Below are 15,602 nucleotides of genomic sequence, written 5' to 3' on the forward strand. Positions count from 1 at the left end.
GCAACTGGTTGCGCTTCGCTCCTCTCCACGCACGTGGGCGGACGAACTGGCGGGCGGGTGAGTCGCAGGGGCCGCCCCGTGGTGGGCGCTGCTGCCAACCCGGCTGGCGGCCACAGCGCGCCACCCCGAGGGGGAGCTCCTGGAGTGCTGGGCGAGCTGGGCGCTGAGGGCAGGACGCAGGCTGGGGGCGGCCCTGGAGAGAATAAGCCTTGAGGTCTTTGGCTGCTACACTTCCCGAAGGAGGCGGCCCATTGGGGGTCAGGTGGGGGATGGGACCCCAAAGAGGAGAGGCGGGCTTAATCGCCCAGTCTCAGAAGCACGTTCGAGTAAATGGGAGCGACTGACACTGGAATTATTCGCAGCTTTCCAACAACTCACACCTCCCTTAAGAGCTGCGCCACGTCGAGCCAGCCCTGCGCTGGGGATAGGTTGGGGGCAGGGGCGAGCAACAGCCGCAAGGAGGCTATGCGGGCTCTCTGGAAGGTGCCTGGGGCCAGTCTTGGGAGGCCTTCCTTGAACCTCCGCTAGAAACGGGTCAGTAGATACTTCCCATAATCTCTCTCTCTCTCCCTCTCTCTTTCTCTCTCTCTCTCTCTCTCTCTCTCTCCCCCTCCCCCTCTCCCTCTCCCTCTCCCTCTCCTTCTCTCCCCCCCTTCTCTTTGTTTCTCCCTCTTTTCCCCTAGATACTTCCCATAATCTCTCTCTCCCCCCTCCTCTTTGTCTCTCCCTCTCTCTCCCCTTTCTTCCTCTTTCCCTCCTTCTCTCCTTCCCTCCTTCCCTCCTTCCCTTTTAATAGTGATAATAGAACAAAGTCTGGGCATACTCATTTCCAGCCATCCATCCTGAGGATGAGTAATAAGTTCACAAAGCTAAAGTAACTTGGCTAAGGCATGCATGCAGCTGCTAAGTGGTGGCATTCGAACTTGCAACCATGTCTTCTGACTCCAAGCACAGTAATCCGGATGCTACGTCAGTCCTACAGGGAAGTCTAGTTCCAGAAAGGGAAGGGATTTTTGAGGACTGGGAGCCTGGCTCAACCTACTAGGGAAGAAACAGGTTATCCTTCACCAAGTTCATTTCTCTTCTTCGGCATTTCTGAAAAGAGGAAAGCTGAGGTCAGGCCTTTCAAAAGGAAGGGACCAGGACTGTCATGGACATAACCTCCTCTCCAGATGAAGGGAGAATTTGAATTCTTAGACCTTCTCAGCCTGTGTTAAGGATGGAGTGGACATACGTTTGGTACAAAGCCAGTATATTATAGGCCCTAAAATAAGAGAAGCCAAGCCCACAGTATTCTTCCTGGAGTGAAAAATAAGTAAGGGGAAAAAAACAAACGAACAAACAAACAAAAAAACGGTAGAGACAAATAAAAACCCCAAAGATGTTTACAGAGTAAGATACTGCACTGGAGAGGGGAGGAAGGGAGGAAGGGGGACTGTGGTGGTTAAATACAGAGATGTACATGGTCTCTCCTTTTAGGCACTTGAGCTTAATTCTGATCAAAAACTGAACAAATAAATGCCTTTCTTTAAAACAGAGTTGTGAAAATGCTCAAGTAAATGGAGTGCTCTAAGATGTAGCAGGGTTATTAAAAGAGTCGCAAATTGATGCCATATCCTGATCTGCTTTGTCCTGATTCCAAACTCAGAAAGTAAAAGAGGAAGGAAGCAGAGGAGCTCCTTAGTAGATTTGCCCTGTGGTGGGGGGAGGGGAGAGGGTTCAGGGTCCCCTCTCTGAGAGGTTTTCAGGGTTTTTCCTCACAATGTGGACTTAAGAATCGCAATCAGCCATGAGGCATGTCACAGATAATTTGTTAATATTTGCGTTTTGATTTATTAAGAAATATTTTTGAACATCATCATAGAGTATTCCTATTGTAATGTCATTTTCACTCACTTCCATTCTCACTGCCACTGGAGTGAGAAACAAAGAAAAGTCAGGATTGCCCTTAACTGTGGACACACATGAGGGTGTGGATCCGGAGCTCAAATGGCATAGGACATGTGAACCTCAGTGATAAACAGATTGATTGCCAACTCTGACATCCAGCCAAGCCTTTCTTAAAGGTGCCCCTGTGCGCTGAGAAAACTAATAAATGCCTCCCTACATTCAGCATCTCCCCACAAATCTGGTAATCCCAGAGGGTATAAACAAAACCCAGATTATGACAAAGTTGTTGTGAAGCCTGGGAGAAGCATTGATCAGTTCAATGTGTAACTGAAGTCATGTTTCTGTGCACAAATAATCTGGACAGGAGGAAGTCAGACCCTATGATCTTATTTTGTAGCAGTGACAGCACTAGCCTGAGCGGAGGGTCTCAGGTTGCCTTTGGGATGAACTATTGCTAAGTCAACAGATATTTCTTGAGCATCTGCTATGGGTCGAGATCTTTGCCAAACCTGGGATTACAGTGGTGCTTAAAACCTGGCCTCATTCTGTTGTAAACAATGACAATATTTGACCCCAATGAAGAAAAAGGACAGAGAATCCAGTTGAATCTAGGGGGTTGAAGAAGCCTTCAAGAACTTCTTAACTAAGCAAAATTCTGAAGGGTATGCCAGGATGGGGGGAAGGTCAGTGGATAGAGCATTCCAGAGAGAAAAAGCCAGTGTGAAAAGGCCCAGAAGCTAGGAAAAGCAAAGTGAACTTGTGGAATAAAGAAGGTTTACTGTGGGAGTTCCCTGGTGACCTAGTGGGTTAAGGATCCAGCATTGTCACTCCTGTGGTGAGGGTTCGCTCCCTGGCCAGGGAAATTCTGCATGCTGGGGGTGTGGCCAAAGAAAGAAAGAAAGTTCCCTGTGGGTGGAAACCTCCAGCCTGCCTTCCTTGCTTGGTGCACTGGAGGGTATAGCCAGTACAGTCAGCTTCCTTGGAAGCCCCTCCCCGCCTCCCACCCCTCAAGAGATTTTAACCCCACGACTCTCCCTTTTTCTCAGCCGTTATTTTTTCTAGCTAATGACAATGGCATTATAGTTTTTACATAGAGCTTTTTTTCTTTTTTTTTTAACCGCTCAGCTTCTGCAAACGAATGAGAACATGCCAACAAGATTGCAGCAAGAAGAGAGATCATATACAGAAATGCTTATTGGCATCAGTATTCTGTTTCAGTGACAGTCTTAATGAAATAACATTTCTTAGTTGTCTATTTCTCAATACAGAAATGACAGACAATGTGAATCTTGTCCCATTGGAAATGAGTACAACGGAGAAGTACAGTCTTTTTAGTAGAAACACATCATGTCAAATCTACAGATCACTTTACCATTGCTGGCAAAGAATAAAAGGTAAATCAATGCATTATTTGTTACCAGTAAGACAGGGTACATGACAACCTGGGGTCTGGGTTAATAAGTGATAGTCAATCAGTCTGGTCATTAAGGCTCAAAGCAAAATCTCCATTCCAAATCATACCTTTTTAATGCCTTTAAATTTAACATCTTTCAGCTTATATATTTAATTGTACAAAAAATTAAGTTCGCTATAACTAAGAAATTCCAGGATTTTTTTTTAAGCACATGTCACTAGCCTATTTACATTATTAGATTATGGGAAGAAACACTTTTCTTTTCCCGAATAATGCCAGATATCCTATAGAAGCTTTGTTTTTACATTGAGAAGAGGACAGGGCAGATCAGTGCATCCAGTTGTTGGAGCAGTTTCGGGATTTGTTGCTGTTGTTGTTGTTGTTGTTTAGGGCTGCACCTGCGGTGTATTAAAGTTTCCAGGCTAGGGGTCAAATCAGAGCTGCAGCTGCCAGCCTATGCCACAGCCACAGCAACGCGGGATCCGCCTCGAGCTGCATCTGAAACCTACACCACAGCTCACAGCAATGCCAGTTCCTTAACCCGCTGAGGAGGCCAGAGATCGAACCCACATCCTCCTGGATACTAGAACGGTTCTTAACCCACTGAACCACAACAGGAACTCCCAGAGCAGTTGTTTTTCTGCATTTAAACCAGAAAAAAAAAAAATCTCATATTTCAACTGAATAATCTTTATAAGAGTCATCACCATATCTTGTGGTTAATATTAGGAGCTCTGGAGGCCTATATGGCATGGGTTCGAATCCTAGGTTCTGGGTTCAAATTCTAACTCTCACAGTGCCTGGCTGTGTATTCTTAATCAAGTTAGATCATTTCTCTGTGACTCAGTTTCCTCACCTATAAAGTGTACAGAATGATTATACATATTTCATGGGGTGTGTGAGGATTAAACTCAGTGACAGTTGTAAAGTACACAGCATACTGTTTGGTACATAGTACATATTCACTAATAGTTAGGTATTCAACTATTACTGTTATAGGACACCCACTTGCCAGATAGACATTGTACTATGTTTTTTCTAGGTTCATTGCTGTATTCCTCACAACCACCTTAAATCTGAGGCTGTTTATTCCTGTTTTATAGCCGAGGGAAATAAGGCTCAGAGAAGATATCCAAATTCATACTCATAGGAAGTGGCAGAGCCAGAACAGGAACTCTGTTCCCTCAGTTGCCAAAGCCCACATCTTTCAAGGATGTCATGTGAGGCAGAGGAACCTACAGCAGGTAAATAAAAGCAGGTAAACCTAAGAGTAGGTATACCTCAAATATTGACATATGAGGTATTTGTGATATTTATTCTCTGAGTTTCCGCTTCCAGAATAATGATGCTAGTTTCCTGAGAGAAAGTCCAGGTTTAGGTTGTCAGCAGAAGAACTAACCCAGAAAGCAGCATTTATTTGCAGGTAACTTATAACAAGCTCTACCTTTGTGGAAAAAGTCGTCGAAACTTAGAAAGCCAAGTTCCAGAGTTCCTGTTGTGGCTAAGTGGTAATGAACACAACTAGTATCCATGAGGACATGGGTTCAATCCCTGGACCCACTCAGTGGGTTAAGGATCTGGCATTGCCATGAGCTGTGGTGTAGGTCACAGATGCGGCTCGGATCTGCTATTGCTGTGGCTCTGGTGTAGGCCTGCAGCTCCAGCTCCAGTTTGCCCCCTAGCCTGGGAACTTCCACATGCCATGGGTGCAGCCCTAAAAAGGCAAAAAAAAAAAAAAAAAAAAAAAAAAAGGTCAAATTCCACATTAGTAGTCATCAAATTGACGTAACATCTCCCTTCCACCCCCAATGATCAAAATGCCTAATGATAATACTGTTGCTTTTCCAAGGAAGTTTGGAAATGCAGAATAAAAATTTTAGATTTAGGAAGAGTAGGTTAGTGAGTGACTTGCAATTCTGGAGACATTGCTCAAAAAGAGCATTCTTAGCCTTGATGTAACCCACATAGAGCACTTGCCTTGTGCTGGTGTCTCATGTAGTCTCTATGCTGTTCCTTTTTCAGCTGTGTTGTAAATTCTCTGAAGACAGGGACATGGAACGGTGCCTCCCTGTCTGTCCTCCAGCAAGTAGGGTTCTGGATAGGAACCCAATAGACACTTCTGATCAGTAAGAGGGAATGAGGCCCTGACATCTGGGATTGTCATATGCTGTCTTGTCAGAGAACTCCTACTTAACTAATTCTACCCAGCCCACAGCATGTTATATCTAAGAGTTTTTGCAGGAGCTGTTGGATTTTGGGGCAAGGTCATGGACTCCAGAAAACATCCTCTGAAGAGTCTGTCCTCGGATATGCCCTTTATTGGAGGTTACATCATGAAGTTTTGAGCGCCACTCTCTGATATCAGCCTAAGGAATGCCACTGACGGGACTCCAGCAGTGAGGACTACTTCAGAGACATCTACCCAGACCCCTGTCCAAGCCATCCCTTTCTTCCTGACTCTTCCCTTCCTCATACTGCTAGACACAGATGCAAGGTGTTGCAGAGAACTGGTGAATGGAAAGGACTCAGGGCAAGGTACTCCAAGACCCCCTTAGCCCTTGTGCCCCTCTCCCCTGACTGATGGTATTGTTTTTGGTTTGGTGGTTGATGGTGGGAGCTATGCTTGGGCTGGTGGTTGATGCTGGGAGTGTAGCCAGCTATGCTTGCCACACTCACACCACTCAAACCTTTGGTGGCAGCCTTGGGAGATGGGATTTCTTTCCCCATATCCGATGATATTTCTTAACTCTATGCCACAAAGATGTGGGAACATCAAGTCACCTTATGCCCACCCAGAATTTTAAATAGCCGCCAAATAGGCCACCAGGTGTTTTGAGTGAGAAAGGCGGTAGGGGCAGAGGGGAAGGCTTGTTGAAAGGGGAATGCCAGCAGCTGGTGCTCAGTGCAGCACTGTGTAGTGGGAAAAGCACTAGATTAGGAATTAGGCTCAATGGTGGTTCTCCATAATAACATTCTCAATGGTAATAATAATGGCTAATATTTTTTGAGCATTTAAGCATACTAAGCACTCTACTGACTATGGTCCCTTATCTATTAGTCTACCCACCACTCCATGAAACAGATATCATTTCTCTTTTCACTTTGTAGATGAAGAAACTGAATCACCAAAGCTCATGCCACTGAATCACCAAAGCACATGCTGATTGTGTGGAGGAGCCAAAAGGTGAACCCAAGCAGTCTGACCCCATCGCTTGTGCTCCTAGGACCTACCCTAGCCTGTGACCTAGACAAGCCACTTAAGCTCTCTGAACCTCTTCACACTGGGGCTGGGCATGCCTGCCTCAACTGCCTTTGGCCAGAAACTAGTGGTGACTCAGATGAAAAGAACTAAAAAAAAAAAAAAAATGTCCTGAAAAGCAGGACATCCGCGACACATCTCACTGTTGTATCCTGAAGTGACAACAATTGTTTGGAATGGGGGACCTTCAATAACAGAGGTGAATGTAGATTGGGATGGGATAGGAGGTGACATTTATGATTCCAGGTCAGGGATAAGCCATCACAATGAACTTCTAACCTGTTTGCTTGCTGATCAGTCCTAAAGCCCTTCAAAGAGGCCTCTTTATCCGCCCTCATAGTGGAGGGTGGTCCAGATCTGTGGTCCTTTTCATCTGGAGGTGGGGTTGAAGTACGTGTCTACCATACCTTGGGGCCTTTGGAAAGAATCCTTGGCAGGTCTGCTTGTCCTGATGCTAATAACAGGCCTAGACACATGGTCATACTCCTGTTGGATCCTAATAATTAACTAGAATGCATGTTTCTGCTCAAGGATTGTTGTACCTGAGAGAATATTGTGGTTACAATGCAATCACCACTGGGTAGCAGAACAATTTCAATCAATGGGCTTGTAAGCACACAATCAGAGTCCCCCCACCCCACCTAGACACCTGGCAACTCCCAGCCTTTTAGAATTAGATTCCTTTTAAAAATATGATTATTTAGTCAACAGCCCATGGAAATGTCAAAAAGAGGAAAATGAGAACAATTTAGATCCTTTCTTCTCTCTGTTTGGATTTTATGAAACAAGAGACACCAAAGACATGACCAGAGTAACCGTTTTAGCCCCTTCTTCTGTTACTCAGAAATCCTAGGGACAAAAGACACTTTAACAGGAGACCATTTTTTCCCTTGATTTTCCTGTATTTCAGGCTTGTCATAAAAACTCTCTCATATAATGGCAACTTGGGAAAATGGTATCTGGAATCCCAATATAAGATATTTTAGGTTAAAACTGTGTAGTTGCAATTGAGCCAGAGTGGGCTTGACTCCCTCTGCTCTATGCAAGTTCCTTGGGGTCTGGAAGCCACTGCTGTGATGTTGGAGCCAGCCCACAACTGCCCTAGCTGGCACTGAGGCTGGGGCTGGGGCTGGCTTAGGTGAACTAGAGAGCAAGTGAATGTGTAAGGATGAGCCTGACTTGCTTTCAAAGATCAGGACAAGCACATGGTATTGAGTTAATCCATTTAGTGAATATTTATTGAGTACCTAGTATATACTAAGTACTATGCTGTATGCTTGGAATGTATATCAGTGAACAACACTCTTTGTATTTATAGCTTACAGCCACAAAATTTTTGTGAATTCCAAGAACTAAAAAAAAAAAAAAAAAAAAAAGGAAATCTCTTTAGCCAGAATCATGTTTAAGCCACGAACACTCAGGTACAAATCTCTCCTAAGTTCATTAGAGAAAAAATACCAAATTTGCTTTAGGAACACATTCTGGTGTTTAATATCTAGCAAGACATTCTTCAGAGATAGAAAACCCCTCGTTTTATTTTTTTGTCTTTTTAGGGCTGCACCTGCAGTATATAAAGTCCCCAGAGATCAAAAGGGAGCTGCAGCTGCTGGCCTACACCATAGCCATAGCAACACCAGGTCCAAGCTGTGACTTCACCCTACACCATAGCTCATGGCAATGCCAGATCCTTAACCCACTGAGTGGGGCTAGGGATAGAACCGGCATCCTCACGGATACTAGTCAGGTTCTTAACCCACTTAGCCACAATGGGAACTCCGAAAATACTCTTTTTATTCATTATTATTATTATTATTATTATTATTTTGTCTTTTTTAGGGCCGTACCTACAGCATATGGAGGTTTCCAGGCAAGGGGTCAAATTGGAGCTGTAGCCGCTGGCCTATACCACAACCACAGCAATGCCAGCTCCAAGCTGCATCTGTAACCTATACCACAGCTCACAGCAACACCGGATCCTTAACCCACTGAGCAAGGCCAGGGCTCAAACCTGCATCCTCATGGATGCAAGTCAGATTTGTTTCTGCTGTGCCACGACGGGAACTCCAACACTCTCTTTTATTATGCATTTTATTTTGTTGTCTCCTCAGGAGACATGAAAAAAGTTAATCATGATAGTGTGAGCAAGAACCAGGTGCAAGCTGGAATATAGCCCTCAATCTTTTCTGTCTCACATGGAAAAAAAAATCTGTTTCTGTAGCCTTTCCTTAAAATGTTTATCTTTTGATCCTGTCACCATCCACCTCAACTCCTTGATAAACTTCCAAATTTCTCACATTTCCCAGTGCCTGTAAAGCCTCAGAAGACATTTTATGGGCATTCACCCTTTCCAATCCCTTTCATGCACATTACTTCCTTTGGGCATAGAAATATAAGCCTGTGACAATGACAAGGTCATGTTGACCTTTCCTACTGCCCACAGAAGCCCTGTGAGACCCAGCAGGGCCAAGTGACTGACCTGAGTTCACCCAGGGAGTAAGGAGGCAGAGTTGGCTTTCCTCACCGAGTCTCCTGGTGCTGATGTTGAGAGCTCTAATGCAAAGACTGAACGACTGGTTGGGAAGGCCCAAGCATGTGAATGCTTGTGAAATCCCTGAGACACTCTGATGGCTGGTGGCCAATTAACATTTAGGTCATGTGCCTGTTTCCTGGTGTGTGCTAACCCTATTCTGTACCTCCATGTCATTGTCTCCCTAATGGGTAAAGACTGGGAGCTAAGCAATGACAACAGCCTGATCCTAGTCTTCTAGGTAATGGAGGGCAATTTGGGGCCACCAGCCTTGGGTCCAGCCCCTGTAGTCCTCATTTGTCCCATTTCTGTGAGGTTGGCAACTGACTCGCTGATTACCACCCTCTGGCTTATCAGCCTGTGGTGCAATCGGAAGAGATTCTCATCTGTGTGCGGTGGCTTCAGTGTGGTTGGGTATATCCTACTGGGGTGACCAGCCTGACCAGGGGAGGAGACAGATTCACCAACTTTATCAACAGAAGCCCTTGATGGTTTCATTCCCCCGACCCCCACCCCAAACTTAGCTAACCTGTGTCATAGTCTGCTCAAAGATGATCACAATAGTATTTTTAGTTAACATCTTTTGTGTTTGTGGCTAATATTTGGGCCATTTTAACTTGTTTTTCCAATGGGTAACCCTGCCCTCCTCTTTCAGTCTTGCCCAGGTGGTTGTAAGAGGGTCATAAAAACAACTGAAAGAGGAGTTCCCATTGTGGCTCAGCGGAAATGAATCTGACTAGCATCCATGAGGAAGTAGGTTTGATCCCCAACCTTGCTCAATGGGTTAAGGTTCCGGCACTGCCATGAGCTGTGGTGTAGGTCACAGACATGGCTCAGATCTGGCATTGCGGTCACTGTGGCGTAGGCCAACAGCTGCAGCTCTGATTTGACCCCTAGCCTGGGAACAATCCATATGCCGCTAGTTTGGCCCTAAAAAGACAAGACAAACAAAAACCAGAAAGAGCTGACTTGCAGACCCAGGAACTGGCCAGTGACTGTGCTTGTTCATCTTTGGATCTGGCTAATCAGAATCCTAGTCCTAGAATCTATAGCAAAACAATAACAACAACAAAGATAATGTCCTTTTACAAAGCGAAGTTTGATGATGAGCTGACTCTCTATTACAATTTTTAAAAAATTCATACTCCATACCACCCCCTTTAAGTCCTTACATGACCTGGCCTTGTTCTACCTTTATAATCACATCTTCCTCTTTCCCAAACACTCACCATGCTCACCTTGCTTCAACATCTCAGGCTCCTTCCCATCTCAGTCCATGCGCTCACTCCTCCCTTTGTCCAGAATGGTTCTTGCCCCCACCCTTTGATCATCCCAGGTCTAGTCCTTTAGCTGTAGACCAAGTGTTTGTGCCTCCCCCCGACCACCACCCACTCAAGTTCATGTGTTTGAAACCCAACTCTCAATGCGATCATATTAGGAGGTGTGGCCTTTGGGCAGGGCTTAGGTCATGAGGTCAAACCCTCACAAATGGAATTCGTTCTGTTATAAGAGAAACCCTAGAGAGCTCCCTTCCCCTTCTACCATGTGAGGACACAGTGAAAAGACAGCCATCTGTGAACTAGACCAGAAGTGGTCTAGGTGGGCTCTCAAGAGACACTCATCTGTTGAGATCAGAGGGCTCTCACTAGATCCCGATCTATTGGCACCTTGATGGGGGGCTTCCTAGCCTCTAGTAGTACTGTGAGGAAAAAAAATGTCTATTGTTTATCAACTACCATGGCATTCTGTTAAGGCTGCCCCAAAGGACATCTTACTCCCACCTCTGCACAAGCCTTCCCTTCCTGGCCTTGCCCGCTCTTCCCCAATCACCTTGTCCATGACCGTGCACTGTTCTTGGTTCTGAGCATACACAAGGGAAAGGATCACAGCTGTCTTGACCCTCACTGTATGTCCAGAACCAAGAACAGTGCTAGCACAGAGGAATGTGAAGCAAGTGCTTGCTGAATGAAAGGAAGGGATGAGCAATAATCAGCAAGTTTGGGGATTCACTGCCTTAGTATGATCCCTTTCCCTCCCAGCATGCCAGTTGCCTCATTTGTCAACAGAAGGTATTAGCCTATGTGACATTTAAGGGTCCATGTGGCTTTGTCATCTATTACTAACTGACCCTGAGGACCCATGTGGAGCCCACGGGCAGTAGCCTCAACATTACCCCAAAATGGACTGTGCCTTTCTGGGTAGGCAGAATCTCGAGTTATGATAAAGCAAATCAGGTTAGACCCATAGAAGAGAACGCCCTCTTTCTTTCTTTCTTTGTTTCTTTGTTTCTTTCTTTCTTTCTTTCTTTTTTTTTTTTTTTTTTGTCTTTTCTAGGGCCGCATCTGTGGCATATGGAGGTTCCCAGGCTAGGGGTCTAATCGGAGCTGTAGCTGCTGGCCTACACCACAGCCACAGCAACACCAGATACGAGCCGCGTCTGCGACCTACACCACAGCTCACGGCAACGCTGGATCCTCCACCCACTGAGTGAGGCCAGGGATCGAACCCACAATCTTATGGTTTATAGTCAGATTCGTTAACCACTGAGCCACGATGGGAACTTCAGAGAACTCTCTCTTTCTACAAAGAAAAAATTTAGGCTCTGATTTTACCTATGAAGAGGTCAGATAATTCTGATAGGAACTGGTTTTTTTCTTTGTTTGTATGTTTCTGTTTGTTTGTTTTTTTGTTTTTGTCTTTTTGACTTTTTCTAGGGCCACCCCCGCGGCATATGGAGGTTCCCAGGCTAGGGGTCTAATTGGAGCTGTAGCCACCAGCCTACACCAGAACCACAGCAACTTGGGGTCCAAGCCACGTCTTCGACCTACACCACAGCTCACAGCAATGCCTGATCTTTAACCCACTGAGCAAGGGTAGGGATCAAATCCGCAACCTCATGGCTCCTAGTTGTATTCTTTAACCACTGCACCATGATGGGAATTCCCTTTTTTTTTTTTTTTTTGGAACCATTCTCCATGAAATCTTTCTGATTGAATCCTGTTGCCTTGCTCATGCCAAGGCATTGGCAAATGGATGAAAGAAATCAATTTTCAGATATATATAGGAGTTATGCTTACAAGATAGACTTCACAGTGTTGCAACTACTGGGCTCTCTCTTTTTTTTTTTCTTTTATAAGTAACAGTGATTTATCCTTTTTTGACCTTCAGGTAAGACCTTAGGATTCCATTAACTCTTTCAAAAGGATGTTCTGCTTAAAATGATATGGAATATAATGGAAAGGAGACAGTTAATAAGAGGAAAAGAAATTATTTTTCTACCTAATTAGAGTACAGAAACTTAAGGCAACTTGTATTCTTTGGTCTAAGGCAGTTAAGGCTACATGTTGGTTCTGAATGAATACTGCTAAATTTCAGTAAGTAAATACCATTATTATCAACATTTGGCTTTAAATACACTAATGGGACTCCTGTAGAATTACTTTAATTTTAATGATGTATTTTAGTTTGGGCTATAAAAATGAAACTAGTTTATATAATTTTTAAAAAATCAAACATAAGTTGATCGAAAGTAGGTTGGCTTATTTGGGTTGTTTTAAAACACTCACATGAATCAAAAAATGGATGTGCAAAGAAAGAAGTCAATTTTTTAGTCGTCGTTCCAAAATAATCAGAAATGCCAGGTGTGAATTATACCTGATGGTTTTACAAATATCGCATGTTGTAATTAGGGGCTAGGGCTGATAAAATAATACACTAAATATTTTTGAGACCTAGTGGATGCTAGGTCCTGTGCCAGAGATTACAGGGAATGAAAAATGAATTAGACATTATCTCTGTCTCTTGGAACCAGTGGTCCTGGAAAGAGGCAGGGCAAGTGCACAAAGAAAAAGAATGCAAGAAGATCAAGGTAAGTATTATCAGACATTCAAAATGTTCAAAAATGTTCGCTCTTGGGTCCCAGGAAGGGGAAGCAGTCACAGGTATGGCAGTGGGGATCAGATAAGGCAAAACACTCAAAGGTTTTCCAGACTTAGCCATGTTCTTCATAGCTCAGTACACCTCTCTAATACAGTGGCATGGCTGTGAGAGATGGCCAATAAATACTGACAGATCAATCAATTGACTGATTGATATTCAATAGAAGACAAAGGAAACATATTCCAAACATCTGCTATCACAGCCAATTGGTAGAATTAGTGGATCCTGGGCACTTACTTAAAGATGGATAAGAAGTTTAGCTAATGTAGTTGCAGACCTGTAAACACAAGTTCTGTATAGATTTGTCACTTTAGTTTTCTGAGCAAAGATTATTGAGCCCAATCAAGAAAGGAGAAATATGCCTTTCTGCAGCCTACTCAGAAATAAAGGAGGCTGGAGTTCCTGCTGCAGTGCAACAGGATCGGTGGCATCTCTGGAGCAATGGGACAGACACAGGTTGGATCCCTGGCCCAGCACAGTGGATCTGGTGTTGAGGATCTGGTGTTGCTCCAGCTGTGGCTTGGATCTGATCCCTGGCCCAGGAACTCCATATGCCACGGGGTGGCTGAAAAAGAAAAAAGAAAGAAAGAAATGACGGAGTCTGCGTTTAGCAGTGGCTAAACTTTCTTTTCCATCAAAATGCTCTGAGAATTACTTCACAGATAACCTGAACAAAAAGTGGTTATGTGACTCTGGAAGGCGAGAAGATGGGCCCTGAATTATACTGGCTTGGTTTTTATAAAGGAGATAGAAACAAAAGTTTAGCCTCAAGCGCAGAGCTGGCAGTCTAGAAGACACCCCAGGATATGCCAGGCCCCTACAGACAAGGTTTCCCATCCATCCCAAGCCCTGGTTCCCAGACTCTTGATAGGGCCGCCCCATCATCAGAGCAGCTTTGGTGTGCAGGCATAGTGCAGACTGCTCCCTGGGATCCATAGCCCCCTTTAGAAGCGAACCATGAGGAAATTTCAACCTGCGCATTTTAGTTTTTCACCTCTGCTTGACCCTCCATCCAGGACTCCAGATGGAATGGAAACCCAGAACTCACCTGAGCTGCCATTGCTGAGTTTGGAGAGCCAGGAGGAAGTCCATTTCATGGCAGGTGGTCCTTTGCATTAAGTGAGGAACCAGGAATCAGAAGTGTGGGGGACACGGTGACAGCACCCACCCTATCATGGCCTTGTACGTAGACTCTGCCTCAGTGAGCACCAGGGGAAGTTTAGCAAGGAGAGTCTCATGATAAGGCAGTTGACAGGAAAGAAAAAAGCTGTCTCTGGCTCTCAAAGTTTCCATTTGGAGTAAATTTTCAGAGTGGAAAATTGATTATTTAAACTTCATTTTTTTTTCTTAAAGAATAGACTTTTGTTGGTTCTGTCTCAGTGATTTTAATTAACTTTCAGAAGTCTATAGCAATAACTGTTACCTATGATGCTATTATAGAAAAATGTGATGGGCATAGATAAAATTAAATGTTAATTGGCATAATTACCTAGTTAATATTCTAAGATATGTTATCTACATTTTTCTGCTTTTACCTTATTGTACATTGTAGTTCAATATGAAGATTTAAAAAGGAACTTTCTCTTCATCTCCACTGAGTTATTTCTCACTTTGAGTTTGCTAGTTATTAGTCAGAGATGATAATAATAATTTTTCTTAAAGTGCAGGCTGTAACTGAGAATTTCCAAAATGCAGTGAGTCACCTCTGGAGCAGACAAGTCATTTATCCCCAAACCTCAGATTCAGACGTTGTGCCAGGAAGGGGATCCAGGATTCCCCATCCTTAACACCAAGCATCAGTACCATGACCTCCTCACCATGTGGCATGGCTGTCCTTGACTAGTCCACGTGAATTGCTGGGTCCCTTCAAGCAGGCCTCTGAGAAAGCTCTAATTTTCATGTCCCACCAACCAGTAGCTTCCATATTCATTACCTCAGCGTCACTCGACATGTGACCCCTCCAAACTTATGTCCTACTGCGAAATGGTGACAGACATTCATCAGCTACACTGGAAAATCTGCCCAGATTACTGTGTAGATAATGCCCAGTGTAAGGACTTGGATTATTAGGAGATCCAGTTTCTAGGAGTTCCCTGGTGGCCTAGCAGTTAATTATCTGGCATTGTCGCTGCTGTGGCAGGGATCGAATCCTCAGTCTGGGAACTTCCACATGCTGCAGGTTATGCACGTCCCCCACCCCAAAAGGAGATCTAGCTTTTAGAACCTATTCTGCCAAAAGCCTTTGAACTGCAGACTCTCAGTACAACTCAGTGCTAGGTCACTTAAACTTCAGTCATTTTTATTTTATTCTGCACTATTATTTACTTTGTACTTTTCTCTAAATGATTTATTTTAATAAATGAATATATTTTAAAAGAAACCTTTATAGGCATTCCTACTGTGGTGCAATGGTATCAGTGGCATCTCTGCAGCTCTGGGATGTAGATTTGATCCCAGAGCTGGCACAGTGGATTAACCTAAGCTGTGGCATAAGTCACAACTGTGGATCTGATCCATGGCCAAGGATCTATATGCCAAGGGGTGGCCAAGAAAGAAAAACAAAACAAAACAAA

The 15,602-nt window shown here is 44.2% G+C and overlaps 1 long non-coding RNA gene across 5 annotated transcripts; it reads left to right on the forward strand.

The window, feature by feature from the left end:
• Positions 105 to 15,379, forward strand: LOC106506022. Of its 5 annotated transcripts, XR_001300985.2 has the most exons (6): positions 105 to 534; positions 3,159 to 3,284; positions 4,408 to 4,548; positions 5,327 to 5,839; positions 6,413 to 6,762; positions 14,046 to 15,379. It is a non-coding gene; the product is annotated as an uncharacterized LOC106506022 (long non-coding RNA). The 5 variants fall into 5 exon arrangements; XR_001300980.2 differs by lacking the exon at positions 14,046 to 15,379 and having other exon boundaries at positions 6,413 to 7,979; XR_001300984.2 differs by lacking the exon at positions 14,046 to 15,379 and having other exon boundaries at positions 5,546 to 5,839; positions 6,413 to 7,979.

The sequence above is a fragment of the Sus scrofa genome, chromosome 14 (assembly GCF_000003025.6).
Source record: "Sus scrofa isolate TJ Tabasco breed Duroc chromosome 14, Sscrofa11.1, whole genome shotgun sequence".
Classification (NCBI taxonomy): Eukaryota; Metazoa; Chordata; class Mammalia; order Artiodactyla; family Suidae; genus Sus; species Sus scrofa.